Genomic DNA, 12,981 nt, shown 5'->3' with positions numbered 1-12,981 from the left:
CATAACAGGTACCGAGAAGGATCTCATCTTTTTTTTTTTTCTTTTGAGACAGAGTCTCACTCTGTTGCCCAGGCTAGAGTTCATGGCACAGTCATAGTTCACTGCAGCCTCAACCTCCTGGGTTCAAGCAATCCTCCCACCTTAACCTCCTGAGTAGCTGGGAATACAGGCACACACCACCACACCTGGCTAATTTTTAAATTTTTTGTAGAGATGGGGTCTTCCTATGTGGCCCAGGCTGGTCTTGAACTCCTGGGCTAAAGGGATCTTCCCACCTTGGCCACCCAAAGAGCTGGGATTACAGGCATGAGCTACAGCACCCAGCTCCCCAGAAGAGTCTTAAGAGTCCTCTAAACTAAAGCCCTCGTTTTAGAGGCAGGGAAACAGAGGCTCAGAAGCAGGAGAGCCTCTGTGTCCAAAGCTACACAGGACAGTCAAGAGGACTGGAACTAAGCGCAGATCTGTTGTCGAGGGCAGGTTCTCTTCATCCACAGCAGCACAGTTAATGCTCATAAATCAGAGGGAGTGGCACCGGAGGGGCAGACGCTCCTACAACTCAGATTGTTCTCAGGCTCAGTTAACTGGGAAATGCCAGGGAATGCATTGATTCCATTTCCTCACAGAGTTGTGCTAGACTTCATTAAAGGTGCCACTACGGTTGGGTGCAGTGGCTCACACCTGTAATCCCAGCACTTTGGGAGGCCGAGGCAGGCCCTGTCTCTACAAGAACAAAACATGAGCCGGGCATGGTGGCACGTGCCTGTAATCCCAGCTACTTGGGAGGGTGAGGCAGGAGAATCACTTGAACTCGGGAGGTGGAGGTTTCAGTGAGCCAAGAACACGCCCTTGCACTCCAGCCTGGGCAACAGAGTGAGAATCTGTCTCAAATAAATAAATGAATAAATAATAAAGGTGCCATTACATTAAAGGGCCTGGGAAACTGCCTCGGCTAACACACAGTGGCAGAGTGGGAAGGGATCTGGTCACCACTGCATCCAGTATCCCTCAGGGCAGGCACTTCTTCCATAGTATCTCAGACCCAGCCTCAGGAAAGCTTCCTAGAGGAGGTGAAGCTTAAAGGATGAGTAGAGGCCGAGCACAGCAGCTCACATCTGTAATCCCAGAGCTTTGGGAGGCTGAGGCAGGAGGATCACTTGAGCCCAGGAGTTGGAGACCAGCCCAGGCAACAAAGTGAGACTCTGTCTCTACAAGAAACAAAAAAAATACCCGGGTTTGGTGGTGCCTGCCTGTAGTCCTAACGACTCAGAGGCTGTGTTGGGAGAATTGTTCAAGCCCAGGAGTTTAAGGCTGCAATAAACTGTGATCATGCCACCGCCCTCCAGCCTGGGAGACAGGGTGAGACCTTGTCTTAAAATAAATGAGCAAACAAACAAGGGATGAGTGGGAATCAGACTGAGTTCTGGAGAGGGAGTGGCCTGAGCAAGGTGTGGAGCAAGGGAGCTCAGCAAATCCTAGGAACATGGGGAGGCTTGAGGAGGGGTGAGGCGCAGTGGTCGGCAGTGGGGAAGGGTCTGACTTCATCCTCAAGGCAGTGGAAAGCAACTGAAGGGTTTTAGGAAGGGAAGTGACAACTATCACATTTGTGTTTGAAAAAAAAAAGGGGGGGGCTCTCACTGCAAAATACAGACCAGATTGGAAGGGCAAGACTAGAGGAGGCAGGGATGCCATGGAGACTCCAGCAGCAGTGAGGACGGTGAGTTCACTGGAGTTAGCCTTAAAAGTTCTTCCTGAAAAATCTGGTGATGGTGCCCGGTACAGAACCATAAAGTACGTTTTTCCCATCCGTGTCTTTAAGTCCTGTGTGGGGCAGTATTGACATCTGGGTTTAAAGTGCTAACGTTCAACCACATCAGCTGTAGTCCAGGTGTCCTTCAATGCAGATCTTCTCAAGAATGAAGTGACACATGTGACTGGCAAGAAGACAATTTTTTTTTAAAGAGACAAATGGTTTGACTATGACTTGCTCTGCCTAAAGCAGATACTATAGTTAAGTGCAACAGCTCAAGAACTTGGTAAAACACCATGATTTCCAGACATTGCTCCATGTCAGCGGACAGGCACTGGTTCCCTTGCATTGTGTGCTATCCTGAATCAGAGGAGACTTGCTGACTGGATCCGTCACACACCTGTCCCTTCCCAAGGCTCCATAGGGTAGACAAGCTGTGGAAGGGCCTTCCCTGCCCACTGGCACTATGTAACCTGAGGTCAGCAAGGAAACCATCTCCTCTCCAGTGCGTGGTCAATGGTAGAAACCAAAGCAGTTCTTGCAAATGGCATTACAATGAATTGGCCAAATCTCTATGCTGCAGGAGAATCTACTGTCTCCATAAATTCAGTGCAACTCTATGGACGTTTCAGACTTTGACGTTTGCCTCACTGGGCTGTTTCTGATTCTTCACTCTGAGTTTCAGATCAGGTTCACATTTCTCCAAAGTCTTTCCTAACTCATTTAAGAAACTGGCAGTAACACTAGTTGAGTACTACCAACCTTGGCATTTGACCTGATGGCCATCTCCAGAAAGGCTGACACTGTATTTAAATTAATAAATACAAGGTGAGAATTTGGCCAAGTGGGACCGGACATTCACCTGTTAAGTCTTGTTCAGGATTAAAGAGGAAAACTCCAAGGGCCACATTTTTTAAGTCTTCATCTATTTACCCACTCAGGGCTCAGGTGCAGACATGTGTTTCTCTCTGCCAGCCACCCCCAGGTCCACAGCCTGCTAATGCTCGTGTCTTGGTTTATGGGCAGCCCCAAGGTGAGTATGGGTGGAAGCTGAGGCATTGCCATGCCACTTATAAAGTGCTTATATGCCAGGTACTTCCCATATATGAAGTCATTCAATCCTTCCAACAGCCCTGCATATATGTGGGGTGGGTAGCATTCTCTCCACCTTATAAATGACAAAACTGAGACTCAGGGAGCTCTACTGAGCAACTTGCTCAAAGTCAGCTAGTAAACACCTGACTCCATCTCACTCCACAGGTCACAGCTCTTCATTACTGCTTCGATTTCACCAAGATGACCTCCTGATGCACACTAAAGCTCTGCTGATGCTCTGGCCCCCTTGCCCAAGGGCATACTGGAATTGTATGGGAGAGGGGAGCCCAGCCTCATCTAGGACACTGGAGGCAATGTTCCAACTGCGTTCTGACGGAGGACTTGACATTAATGTTGGAGGCCAAGGATGCGGCACACAGGAAGATCGAAAAGCAAGTGAAGGCACACATTTCCAAGTATCAGCGTACAGCCCAGTGCAGGACGCAGGAAAGACAGCGATAAGACAGGAGAAGCAGCTAGGGAGTAGATTCAGGGGTTGGAAGGGAGGAAGCCTGGTTAATCAGCCTGGACTTCATTCTAAGGGCAATTAGGAAGCCACTGAAGGATTGAAAGAAGGGAGTGTCAGGATCTGATTTGCATTTTTGGAAGATCCCCCTGGCTGCAAGAAGGGAGTATTAAGCCCAACACACACGCATTTTCAAGTTGGTTTACAATGGAAGGCTTCATATGCCAAGACCCAACAGCCCAGGCTCCTGGGGGCCACGCTTCAGCTCCACTCTAAGCCAGTACATTCCGTTACCTACTTGGCTCTAGTCCACAGCACCTTGGAATCCCTTACTGAGGGTGTGGCGTCAGCTATAAATTCCAGATTTCATCTCCAGAAGACACACAGGCAGAGAAAGCCCTGCTACCCTCTTAGACAGGTGGCGCGTCCTCTGCTTCTTCTTTCTGTGTCTTGATAACTTGTTTATTTTTAACATTTTTTTCTTTTCTTCTTTTTTTTTTTAGAGACAGAATCTCACTCTGTCACCCAAGCTAGAGTGCAGTGGCACCATCATAGCTCACTGCAGCCTCAAACTCCCCCGGGCTCAAGTGAATCTCCTGCCTCAGCCTCCTGAGTAGGTGGGACTACAGGCATGCCACCACACCTGGCTAATTTTCTTAGTTTTTGTAGAGACAGGGTCTTGCTATGTTGCCCAGACTGGTCTCGAGCTCCTGGCCTCAAGCAGTTCTCTTGCCTCAGCCTCCCAAAGTGCTGGGATTACAGGCATGAGCCACTGCGCCCAGCTTATTTTGAACAATTATTAAAAATGCAGAAAAGGATAAAAAAGAAAATTTAATCACCCAGAAACACACATGACAAAGATGACCACTGCTCACACAGTGTGTATTTCTCTGTCTGATGACATGTTACTTGACTACTCTGGCCCTGAGTCTTCCTGGTCTACTCCACGTATATTATGTATACAAGTGTAGATTGTGTCAATTTCAAGTGAACATAACACAACAACTGAAGCATATTCCTATTTTCAATTAAAAGAATATTCTTAAAAACATTTTAAGCATGTTTTTGGTGAACGTAAAATATGTCACCACATGGGTGATGGCACCAAAGTCCTGTCTTTAAGAATGGCTAGGTCCTGCTCCCTGAGCCCACACCACCTCCAGCCAGTGGGGCTGGCTTTTGGGTGGGACCATCAGCATCCTTAGCTGTCCTAACACCCTGTCAGCTTGGTCATGTGTGTGTCGTACTTAAAGCCAATGCTTAGAAGCTCTGTGTTCCAGAGCCTAGCTGGAGGGCATAGACTTGAACTGACTGCCAGCTCCTCCCACTACAAGCCCGGCAGCTGCCCCTGCTGTTGAAGATGTTTTCTATGCGCTCTCTCCCTCTATCAGGTGAGAGCCCCAGGAAGCCACCTATGCCACAGGCCAAGGACTCACCATCTTCCTCCTAACCTGTCCCCATCCTCTTTCCCAAGCTCAATGGAAGGCACCAACTAACAAACTGCCCAAACGCCAAATCAAGAAGGGGCCCCTGTTGGCATCTGACCATATGTACACACACATACACACACTTACATATGTACATTTGTATGCAAATGTGATATCGCACATTGGAAACTACTCAGACCACCCAACTTCTTAGGGGCAGGCGACAGAACCATGGGGATGCAAGAGCCAGGAGAGAGCTGTGGAGCAAGAGCCAGCCGGGCTCATCCATTCACCCCTGCTTATCGTATCATCTCCGTGTCCGGCTCCTGGCAGGTGCTTCTGGGACAGGCCTGGTGTGGGGAAAAGAAAGAGGCCAGCCTGTTACTGTGTCTATATAGAAGGAAGTAGACATAAGAGACTCCATTTAGTTCTGTATTTGAGATGCTGTTAATCTGTGACCCTACCCCCAACCATGTCCTCATGTCTCTTGCAAGGACAAAGTTGGGGGTAGGGTCACAGATTAACAGCATCTCAAATACAGAACTAAATGAAGTCTCTTATGTCTACTTCCTTCTATATAGACACAGTAACAGGCTGGCCTCTTTCTTTTCCCCACACCTGGGAAGCATCCACATGAAAATCTAAAGTCCCAGATAACAGGAAAAACAGATGATCATGGCAGCAATGCCATCCCTGTGTATTGACTAGTGTCCACACATTATGAAGTGATTATATAGAGAAGATGTGGACTTGACGATGTGGTGAACAGAGAATCTCCAAACAGAAGTTAAGAGGAAAGTTAACCTGTTAAGAGACAGACTAGCCAGAAACAAAGCAGAAACCCCGGGACTCCGTTTTCACCTGCTCTTTCATCTGCACTCTGTGTTAATCTCAGGGCCCGGTGGACAGAGTCCTCAGCTCCAAGACATTCAGAGGGGCCTCAGACACCCACATTTCCACTGGAACCAGAGGCCACAGGCTTTGCCCTATGCTCTCCGTCCTCTGCCTGAGGTTACTTCCACCTCTGGCAGCTTTTCCACTAATTTGTAAGTCCTTCACTTCAAAGAAGGAAAACTATCTTCAGTTTTTAAGTTTTTTATGGAGACTGGGTCTCACTATGTTGCCCAGGTTGGTCTTGAACTCCTAGCCTCAAGTGATCCTCCCATCTCAGCTCCCAAAGTGGTGGGATTACAGGCATGAGTCACCATGTCCAGACAGAGAAGGAAAGATAGCTTCAGCTTTGACTCTTCTCTCAGTGCCTAGCATAGCTTTGATTATCCTAAGGGCACAACCAGTACCTGGGGGAGTAGTCTAGTGCTGTGGACTGTGAATAAGCTTCGGAGTCAGGTGTGTCTGGGTTGGAGCCCCAGTTCTGGGGTTACCAACCTACTGGGTGACAGCATGACAATGCATGTCGTGCACGAGGAACACTAGAGACCCTTATAAGTGCAGGCACCTCCCTTGGTAAAGAAAGAAGTTTTTTTTGCAAGTATCATTGTCAATGCTCACCAATGGATGCAAAAACAATGGGACATGTACAATTTCCTTGTAAAAATACAGGGAAATCTTTGAGAAGAAGAGTCCAGTTACACTGGAAGTAAATGAGAAGGAAAAAATAGTGCTCTCTTCTTTTTTTAATTGGCTGGCCATTACATCTTTGCTTTCACTTTGAGTGTCTCCAATGCAAGTTTTCCTTTCCTGGAGAATGTGCTGTGCTTTGTGTGTCCAAGATCCAGAGAGTCTCCACCAGAGGAATGTGGTCTCCCCACAACACCACACATTCCATTATCTGTGACAGTTCACACCCAGATTTACTACCTGTTCATCTAACAGCCATGGGAGTCTCAGCAAAGTTAGGAAGCCCTTTTATGTTCCCCTCTGATATACAGCACAGGTGCCACACAGGACTTCAATAAAGCTTGCAAGTATCTAGGCCCACCTGGAAGTTATCGACTGAATCCATGCAGATTACTGAGCAAGTCTGCAATAAAAATCCTGTCCAAATAGAAAATTCATTTTTTTCCTGAAAATGAAATGAAGATATGATATAAAGTATCCTTTTCTCATTTCTCCGTACTGAAAGAATAACAAGCTGGCCTTCCCTGGCAAATCTCAAGACTTCACAATGCCACTGGAAAGCTAGGCATGAACCTTGGTAAAGGATTTATTAGAAAGAATAACTTTATGAACAATCATTATATTATTAGCTATAATCCATTAAATATATGGGAATTTTAAAATTTACAAAGCACGCTCTCATTTATTATCTCATTTGATCCTCATCCCTATTTTACAGATGAGCAAACTGAGGTTGGAGGAAATTCAGAGGCTTATTTATGCACACGTAGCTGATACATGCAAGAGCTCAAACTGGAACCCAGGCAGCCGACTTCAAGTCAGTGTTCTGTAGGAGGCGGACTTTTGAGCTTCTCAAGAACCAGAAATGGAGATAGAGAGCCAGGCAAAGTTGATTTGCCTTTCTCAAAAAAAAACAAATACTAGCTGGGTAGGGGTGTGATGGCTCACGCCTGTAATCCCAGCACTTTGGGAGGCCAAGGCAGGCAGATCACCTGAGGTCAGGAGTTCAAGATCAGCATGGTCAACATAGTGAAATGCCATCTCTACTAAAAATACAAAAATTAACCAGGCATGGTGACGTGCACCTGTAGTCCCAGCTACTCTGGAGGCTGAGGCAGGAGAATCACTTGAACCCAGGAGGCAGAGGTTGCAGTGAGCCGAGATTGTACCACTATACTCCAGCCTGGGTGACAGAACAAGACTCCATCTCAAAAAAAGAAAAGAAAAGAAAAGAAAAAACAGTGACAATAGATTTTATTTCAGTCAGAATAATTCAAGGTGGGGGGAAACAATAGTTTTACTTGGTACCAATTTTTTAGGGTCAATTTTCTCAAAATCAAAAAGAACAACTACGAAAAAAAACCCTGTACTAGTTAAAGGTAGCTTTTCAACCAATTCTAAAAGCCATAGATATGTAGTGAATGGTTATGTACAAAGACTCAAGCACTGGCTTCAAAGTGCTTACAATTTAGTAGAAGAGATAAAACAAGAACTTCTGCATGTGCATGTGTGTATGTGTGAAAGGTGCAGAGAGAGCAGTGGGGTGGGGGTGAGAAGGGGGCAGATATGAAAGGTTTCTTGCAGGCGACAGTGATGGGCTTTGACATTGAAGGAGCAAGGAATCAATGACAGGACTGCCTATTCAAAGGTGTTGCCAAAGCAGACGCAGGGGCAAGCTAACACAGATGAAGAGTGCCTGTACGTAGGACACACTCGCCACTACGCGCTCATTTTTATTGTGAAAATGGGGAAGAAGCCTCAGATGGTTTTTGTTTTTAAGTGTTGCCACATTGAGAAGAGAGGAGCAGAACTGGTGAGCCAGCAGCCTTTGCTGGGGTGAGCAAAAGACATGGGGAGACACTGGAAGCTGGCTCGTGTCACCTGCCCAGGGAGGTGACTTGCTCCAGGTTCTGAATTTCGGCTGCTGCTGCACCTGCTCTGAGACAGTCCTGCACTAGATGGTTAGCATATCACTTGCTCCTCACAGCCACCACTCATAGAGGTGGAGCAGCAGCCGAAAATCAGAGTGTAACATCTTCTTGGCCCTCAAAACCCTGCTCTGCTGGTCTAGCCTATGGCTGGGAAGTGAGGAGAGCTCCTGGGAACAGCCCCCACTGCTGCTACCTCTGCAGCAAGGAGGGAGGAGCTGGAGTGAAAAAATGGACAGGAGGCAGGCTGGGAAAATTCCCACATCTTCAGCCCCTGCCGGCACCTCCCAGAGCTCCAAAGAGGCAGGCCCACCTCCATTTATTGAGGCTCCCAAGGTACTATAATAAGAAGAAATGCCAAAGCAGGGATACCAAAGTTGTGGTATGTTTTAAAGGCTTGCAACAAAGAAACCAACGCTCTAATAATTCACATTCAATACAACATAAGTATGCTAATCAAAAGCCAAATTGAGGCTTTACATATAAATATCCATTAATGCCACAACATATATTAGTGAAATGGTTTAGCAACAGGACCCAGATTAAAGATGTGTGATGAGCACTGTTCTCTTTCAATTCTGTCAGCAATCTCTTGGATTGGATTTATAAAACCTTTTGGAGATAATAGCAGAAGTTGAAATTTGAGGCCTTTTGCAAATAAGAGTCATGGACCGATATGATTCTAATGCTTAACTTTCCTCCCTCCATCCCGCTTTCCCCACCTCCAGACCCACCAAGCCTCCTTGTCAATCCTCCAGTCTCACGCAGGTGCCCCCCACCCCAAATCTCCCCTGTGATTCCAATCATTGGATCCACAAAAACCCCTCTCCTGTCCAGGAGCAGGGTCTCCTCCTGCTGAGAGAGGAAGGTTGCAGGCTCTTCGATTACTACTGCATAGACTGGAAAGACTGATGGAGCTGCCTGCACAGCTAAGTGGCAGAGGCCACTCTCCACATCTGGGCTTTTTTTTCTCTCTTCCTGCACTCTTCCTCCACCCCTCCTTGTGAGTGCCTGGCTCCTTGGGACCCTGTGCAAACACTGTTGTTATTACAAATGTCTAAAACCACTTGACATTTAGTGTAGCAGAGACCCTGCAAGGAACTAACTACATGCTCAGTGGTGGAATTCACTGCACCAAAAGATTAGATGGTTCCACTGCATGCCTACAAATCTCTATTGCTTTGAAAATGCAATTTGAAAATGATTAGAAAAGGAAAAAAGATCAGGCTTTTTCCAGATGCCCCCAAAAGACAGTCAGTCAAAGGGTGTATTATTCACCAGAACACATGCTTGCAACCAAGACAACATCTGGGCAAGCAGAGATTAATATTATATTAATTCACTCATTCAACCATTCACTCCACAAACATCCACTGCCTGCCACTTGTGTCAGGTACTGAGCTAGGTGTCAGGTACACAGCTATGAATAGGACATGGTCTTTTCTTTCACCATCAGAGGATGAAGTAGGTGAACATAGCTAGGGACAAGGAGAGAGCTGAGTAAACACTACCCTGGGGTCTCACAGTGTTGAAGGTAGCCGGCTTAGTGTGAACCTGTCACTCAGGGCCAAGGCATCAGCGCTCCCCTCCCTATCCACTCTTCCTTCCTTGAATTCTGCCTTCTTCCATCCTCTGCCTCACTTTTCCTCCCTGTCCTCTTCTCCTCCTACCCTCAAGCTCTGGGTAAACATAAAAAGCACACACATTCTTATGCTTCAGGCTCCCTCAGCCCTCAAAAGCTGTCATTCTTCATGCAAATGCCTGCTTTACACATGCTTTGCAATTTATTTCCATTCCAACCTTCAAAAGCAGAGGGACTTATCAGTAAATATCATAAATGCTTGATTTTTTTTAAGCTGCAGCTACAACAGCAAGTGGCTGACAAGGTTGGCTCTGCACATGCACAGCACTGAATGAAGCCCCATGAGAAGCAGGAATTGTTAGAGCTCTAGAGTTTAGCTCAGTTCCCTGTGTCGAGGTAGCTTCTATCTGTGTCAGTCAGTGCGTCACAACACCAGCCTCCTCCACCCCCCGCACACAGCACCCCTTAGCAAGCGCCTTCCCACACAATATCATCAACTATAAAAACTGCAACCGTCGCCAAAGTTACAACCGCGGTTATTTCTACAAACGGGAGGGATGCGGTCTGCTCAGTCAGTCCCTGGTAAGTAGGTTACCCATGGGACAAACACCTTTCCTTTGAGTTAATTCAGAATGCCCTTGGCTCAGCTAGCCATCCACACAAGAGACCAATGTCCTGGAATAAAATGTTTGTTTGCATGTATGAGATTCTTCCTGCATGCTAGTATAGGAAACGGAGGCTGGGTCCACACACTCTGTAGTCTGTGTGAGAAGCTGTAAAGTCCTCAGCTGCCTGATTTTAATACACTTCACCTTGAAAAATTACCTCCTTCATGAAAAATGGCTTAGTTAGACTTCACCTTATATGAACCTTTGAGTTAGCCCTAGGCCCTCTGCCTCACCAGGCCCCATGTAAGCTTTGTTCAAATGCTCCTTTCTGCACTGCCTCCCTCACCTTTCCCTCTAGAGCTTTCCATCTGCTTGTGATTTTCAATTTTGCTATAAATTTTAACTCTATTCTCTGAGATGGCCCTCAAGACCATCCCAATGGCTGAGAAAACTCATAGCCCTTACAAAAAATGAACAAAGCATCCTTACATCCCACCCCATACCATCTACCCCGCACCCAAAGAATCTGTCCTAATAGTTTGCATCACTGCTATCACTTTAAATGAAAATTTTCTTATCGTTATATTAATCATAGCACCCAGGGTACTGCATAAAATAATGAAACTCTGAATGGAAGATTTTTGAACGCTTACTGACGCAGTATGCTGCAACCGGCTAGTAAAACAAGATAACACCATTTGTGGGGAGGAATATATTAAATATTATCATCTATCACCAAAAGAAAAAAAAGAAATGAGGTTTACTATGAATGTAAAGATTAAGACCAAAGAAGCAAAAAGAATATTGAAATCACCACTTTTATATGTGTGTATCACACATAGTCAGAATTCAGAGTTATATTAAAGGAAATTTTCACAGAATGGAAAAGAATCACAGGAGAGGGGGTGGGAGAGGTTTTTGACTATTTTCAAAAAATGATTTATAGTGTCAGGAGCGTCAAGAAGGAAGCCTGGGAGAGAGAGGTGGATGAGAACATTGAGTGAGCAGCTCGAAGAGGAGCGCCTTGGCTCCAAAAGCAGGAGGCAGGAATGGAAACACAGAGCACTCCTTACCGAGAAGAAGTTTACATTCACGCCAAGAAAGTGGGTGAGCATCACAGCGTAGAGCCAGACTTCCCCTGCCTGACTCACAAGACGGGCTCTGGTATTTTAGACCCCCGCAGAGGGACCTGCGGAGATTCTCTCTCGGTGGCACCAACCCAAACTCTGATTCATCATCGGTTTGGGAAAGGCCCCTTTTCGGTCCTCTAAAGGGGTGGTGTCTTTGTGAAACTACTATTTACACACAAGATGGCAATCCCTCAAGGGAGGTGGGGACGTCAGTTTTGGAAGGGTACAGGAAAGCCTAGAGAGTGCTGGTTACTTCCTTTGAAATCAGAGAACACCTCTAGGAAGAGGATGGATGTTGGTCTGCTGACCAACTGTCAAGGGGTGTGTGACCCACAGACAGCCTGCTCCCCAATACTCTGCTGTCAGCCACAGGCTCCAAACTTCTTTCTCAGAATGAGACAGTTTCAGGGAAAGAAACCATGTTTCTTTCTCAACCAAGGCCAGAGCCTCTCCCTGGAAGCCTGAGGGGTCCCATTCCTTGCCAGGCAGTGGTGCAGGCTGGGCCCCACATTGACTTCTTCAGGTGAAAATGGCTCTCCTGAAGCCAGAGTTCAGCATCTCTGATTCCCAGAATTACACCCACGTACTCTTGGCCTCCTCTGTGGCTCTAAGGCACCCTGACTTCTGTCACCCTCCCTTCACCATCAAAGGTGTTTCTGACCTAAGGTGTTTCTCAAGGTGCTTTGATAGGGGGTAAGAGGACCTCAGACCCAAAAAGAGCTAAAAACAGCAACAGTTGCCCCTGGAGGTTTGGGTCTTTACAGGCCTATCTTGTCTCGGCACCCTGACACAGAAATACCCGGGATGCCTGCCCACGGACAGAGCTGGTCTCTGACCAGGCCTTTGGGCCAGGCTGGAGCACCCGTGCCTGGCTTCCAAAGGAACTTCCCCTCCCTGCCATGGGTGGCTCATCTTGAGTGACCTGAGCATAAGATGTTGCCAAATGCCCCGAGGAGAGGAGAAGGCGCCTTCTTTTCTGCTACCAGATCCGGAGGGTCAGGAAATGTGCTCCCTGAGAAGGGTCAAGGAAGGTCAGGAGCCCCACTCCCGTTCAGAGACACCTGGGAAAGACGGTCTCCGCGCCAGAGTGGGTCACCTAGGGAGGCGCCGGGCAGATCTGCCCCCCTGGAGACTGGAGCCGCGTTTACCCAAACCAGCTCTCCTGGAAAGCCAGCGGGGGCGGCGCGCCCGAGCAGGGCAGCCCACCACCCGCGGCCGGTAGCCAAGGTCGGGAAAGTTGGTCCTAGAGCCCCGCGGGCCTGTCGGGCGCTGTCCAAGGTCCTGGAAAGGTCTCCGCGAGCAGCTGGCGGGCTGCTCTGCGCGCCCTCAGCCTCCCGGCCACCCGCTCTGCCCTTCCAGCCTCCCGCCCTGTCCCCTTCCCGGCCGCGCAGAAGCCTCCGTCCCTCTTCTGCACCCACCA

General features: G+C 47.6%; 1 protein-coding gene across 1 annotated transcript in view; it reads right to left on the bottom strand.

The window, feature by feature from the left end:
- The window catches only part of ANK1 (ankyrin 1, erythrocytic), a 240,567-nt gene that overhangs the window by 226,802 nt on the left and 784 nt on the right, over positions 1 to 12,981 (bottom strand). The gene's annotated exons all lie outside the window — the stretch shown is intronic.

Source organism: Colobus angolensis, unplaced genomic scaffold (genome assembly GCF_000951035.1).
Source record: "Colobus angolensis palliatus isolate OR3802 unplaced genomic scaffold, Cang.pa_1.0 Scaffold52, whole genome shotgun sequence".
NCBI classification, from domain to species: Eukaryota; Metazoa; Chordata; class Mammalia; order Primates; family Cercopithecidae; genus Colobus; species Colobus angolensis.
The sequence above is the reverse complement of the archived record's forward strand: the minus strand, read 5'-3'. Positions and strand labels throughout refer to the sequence as shown.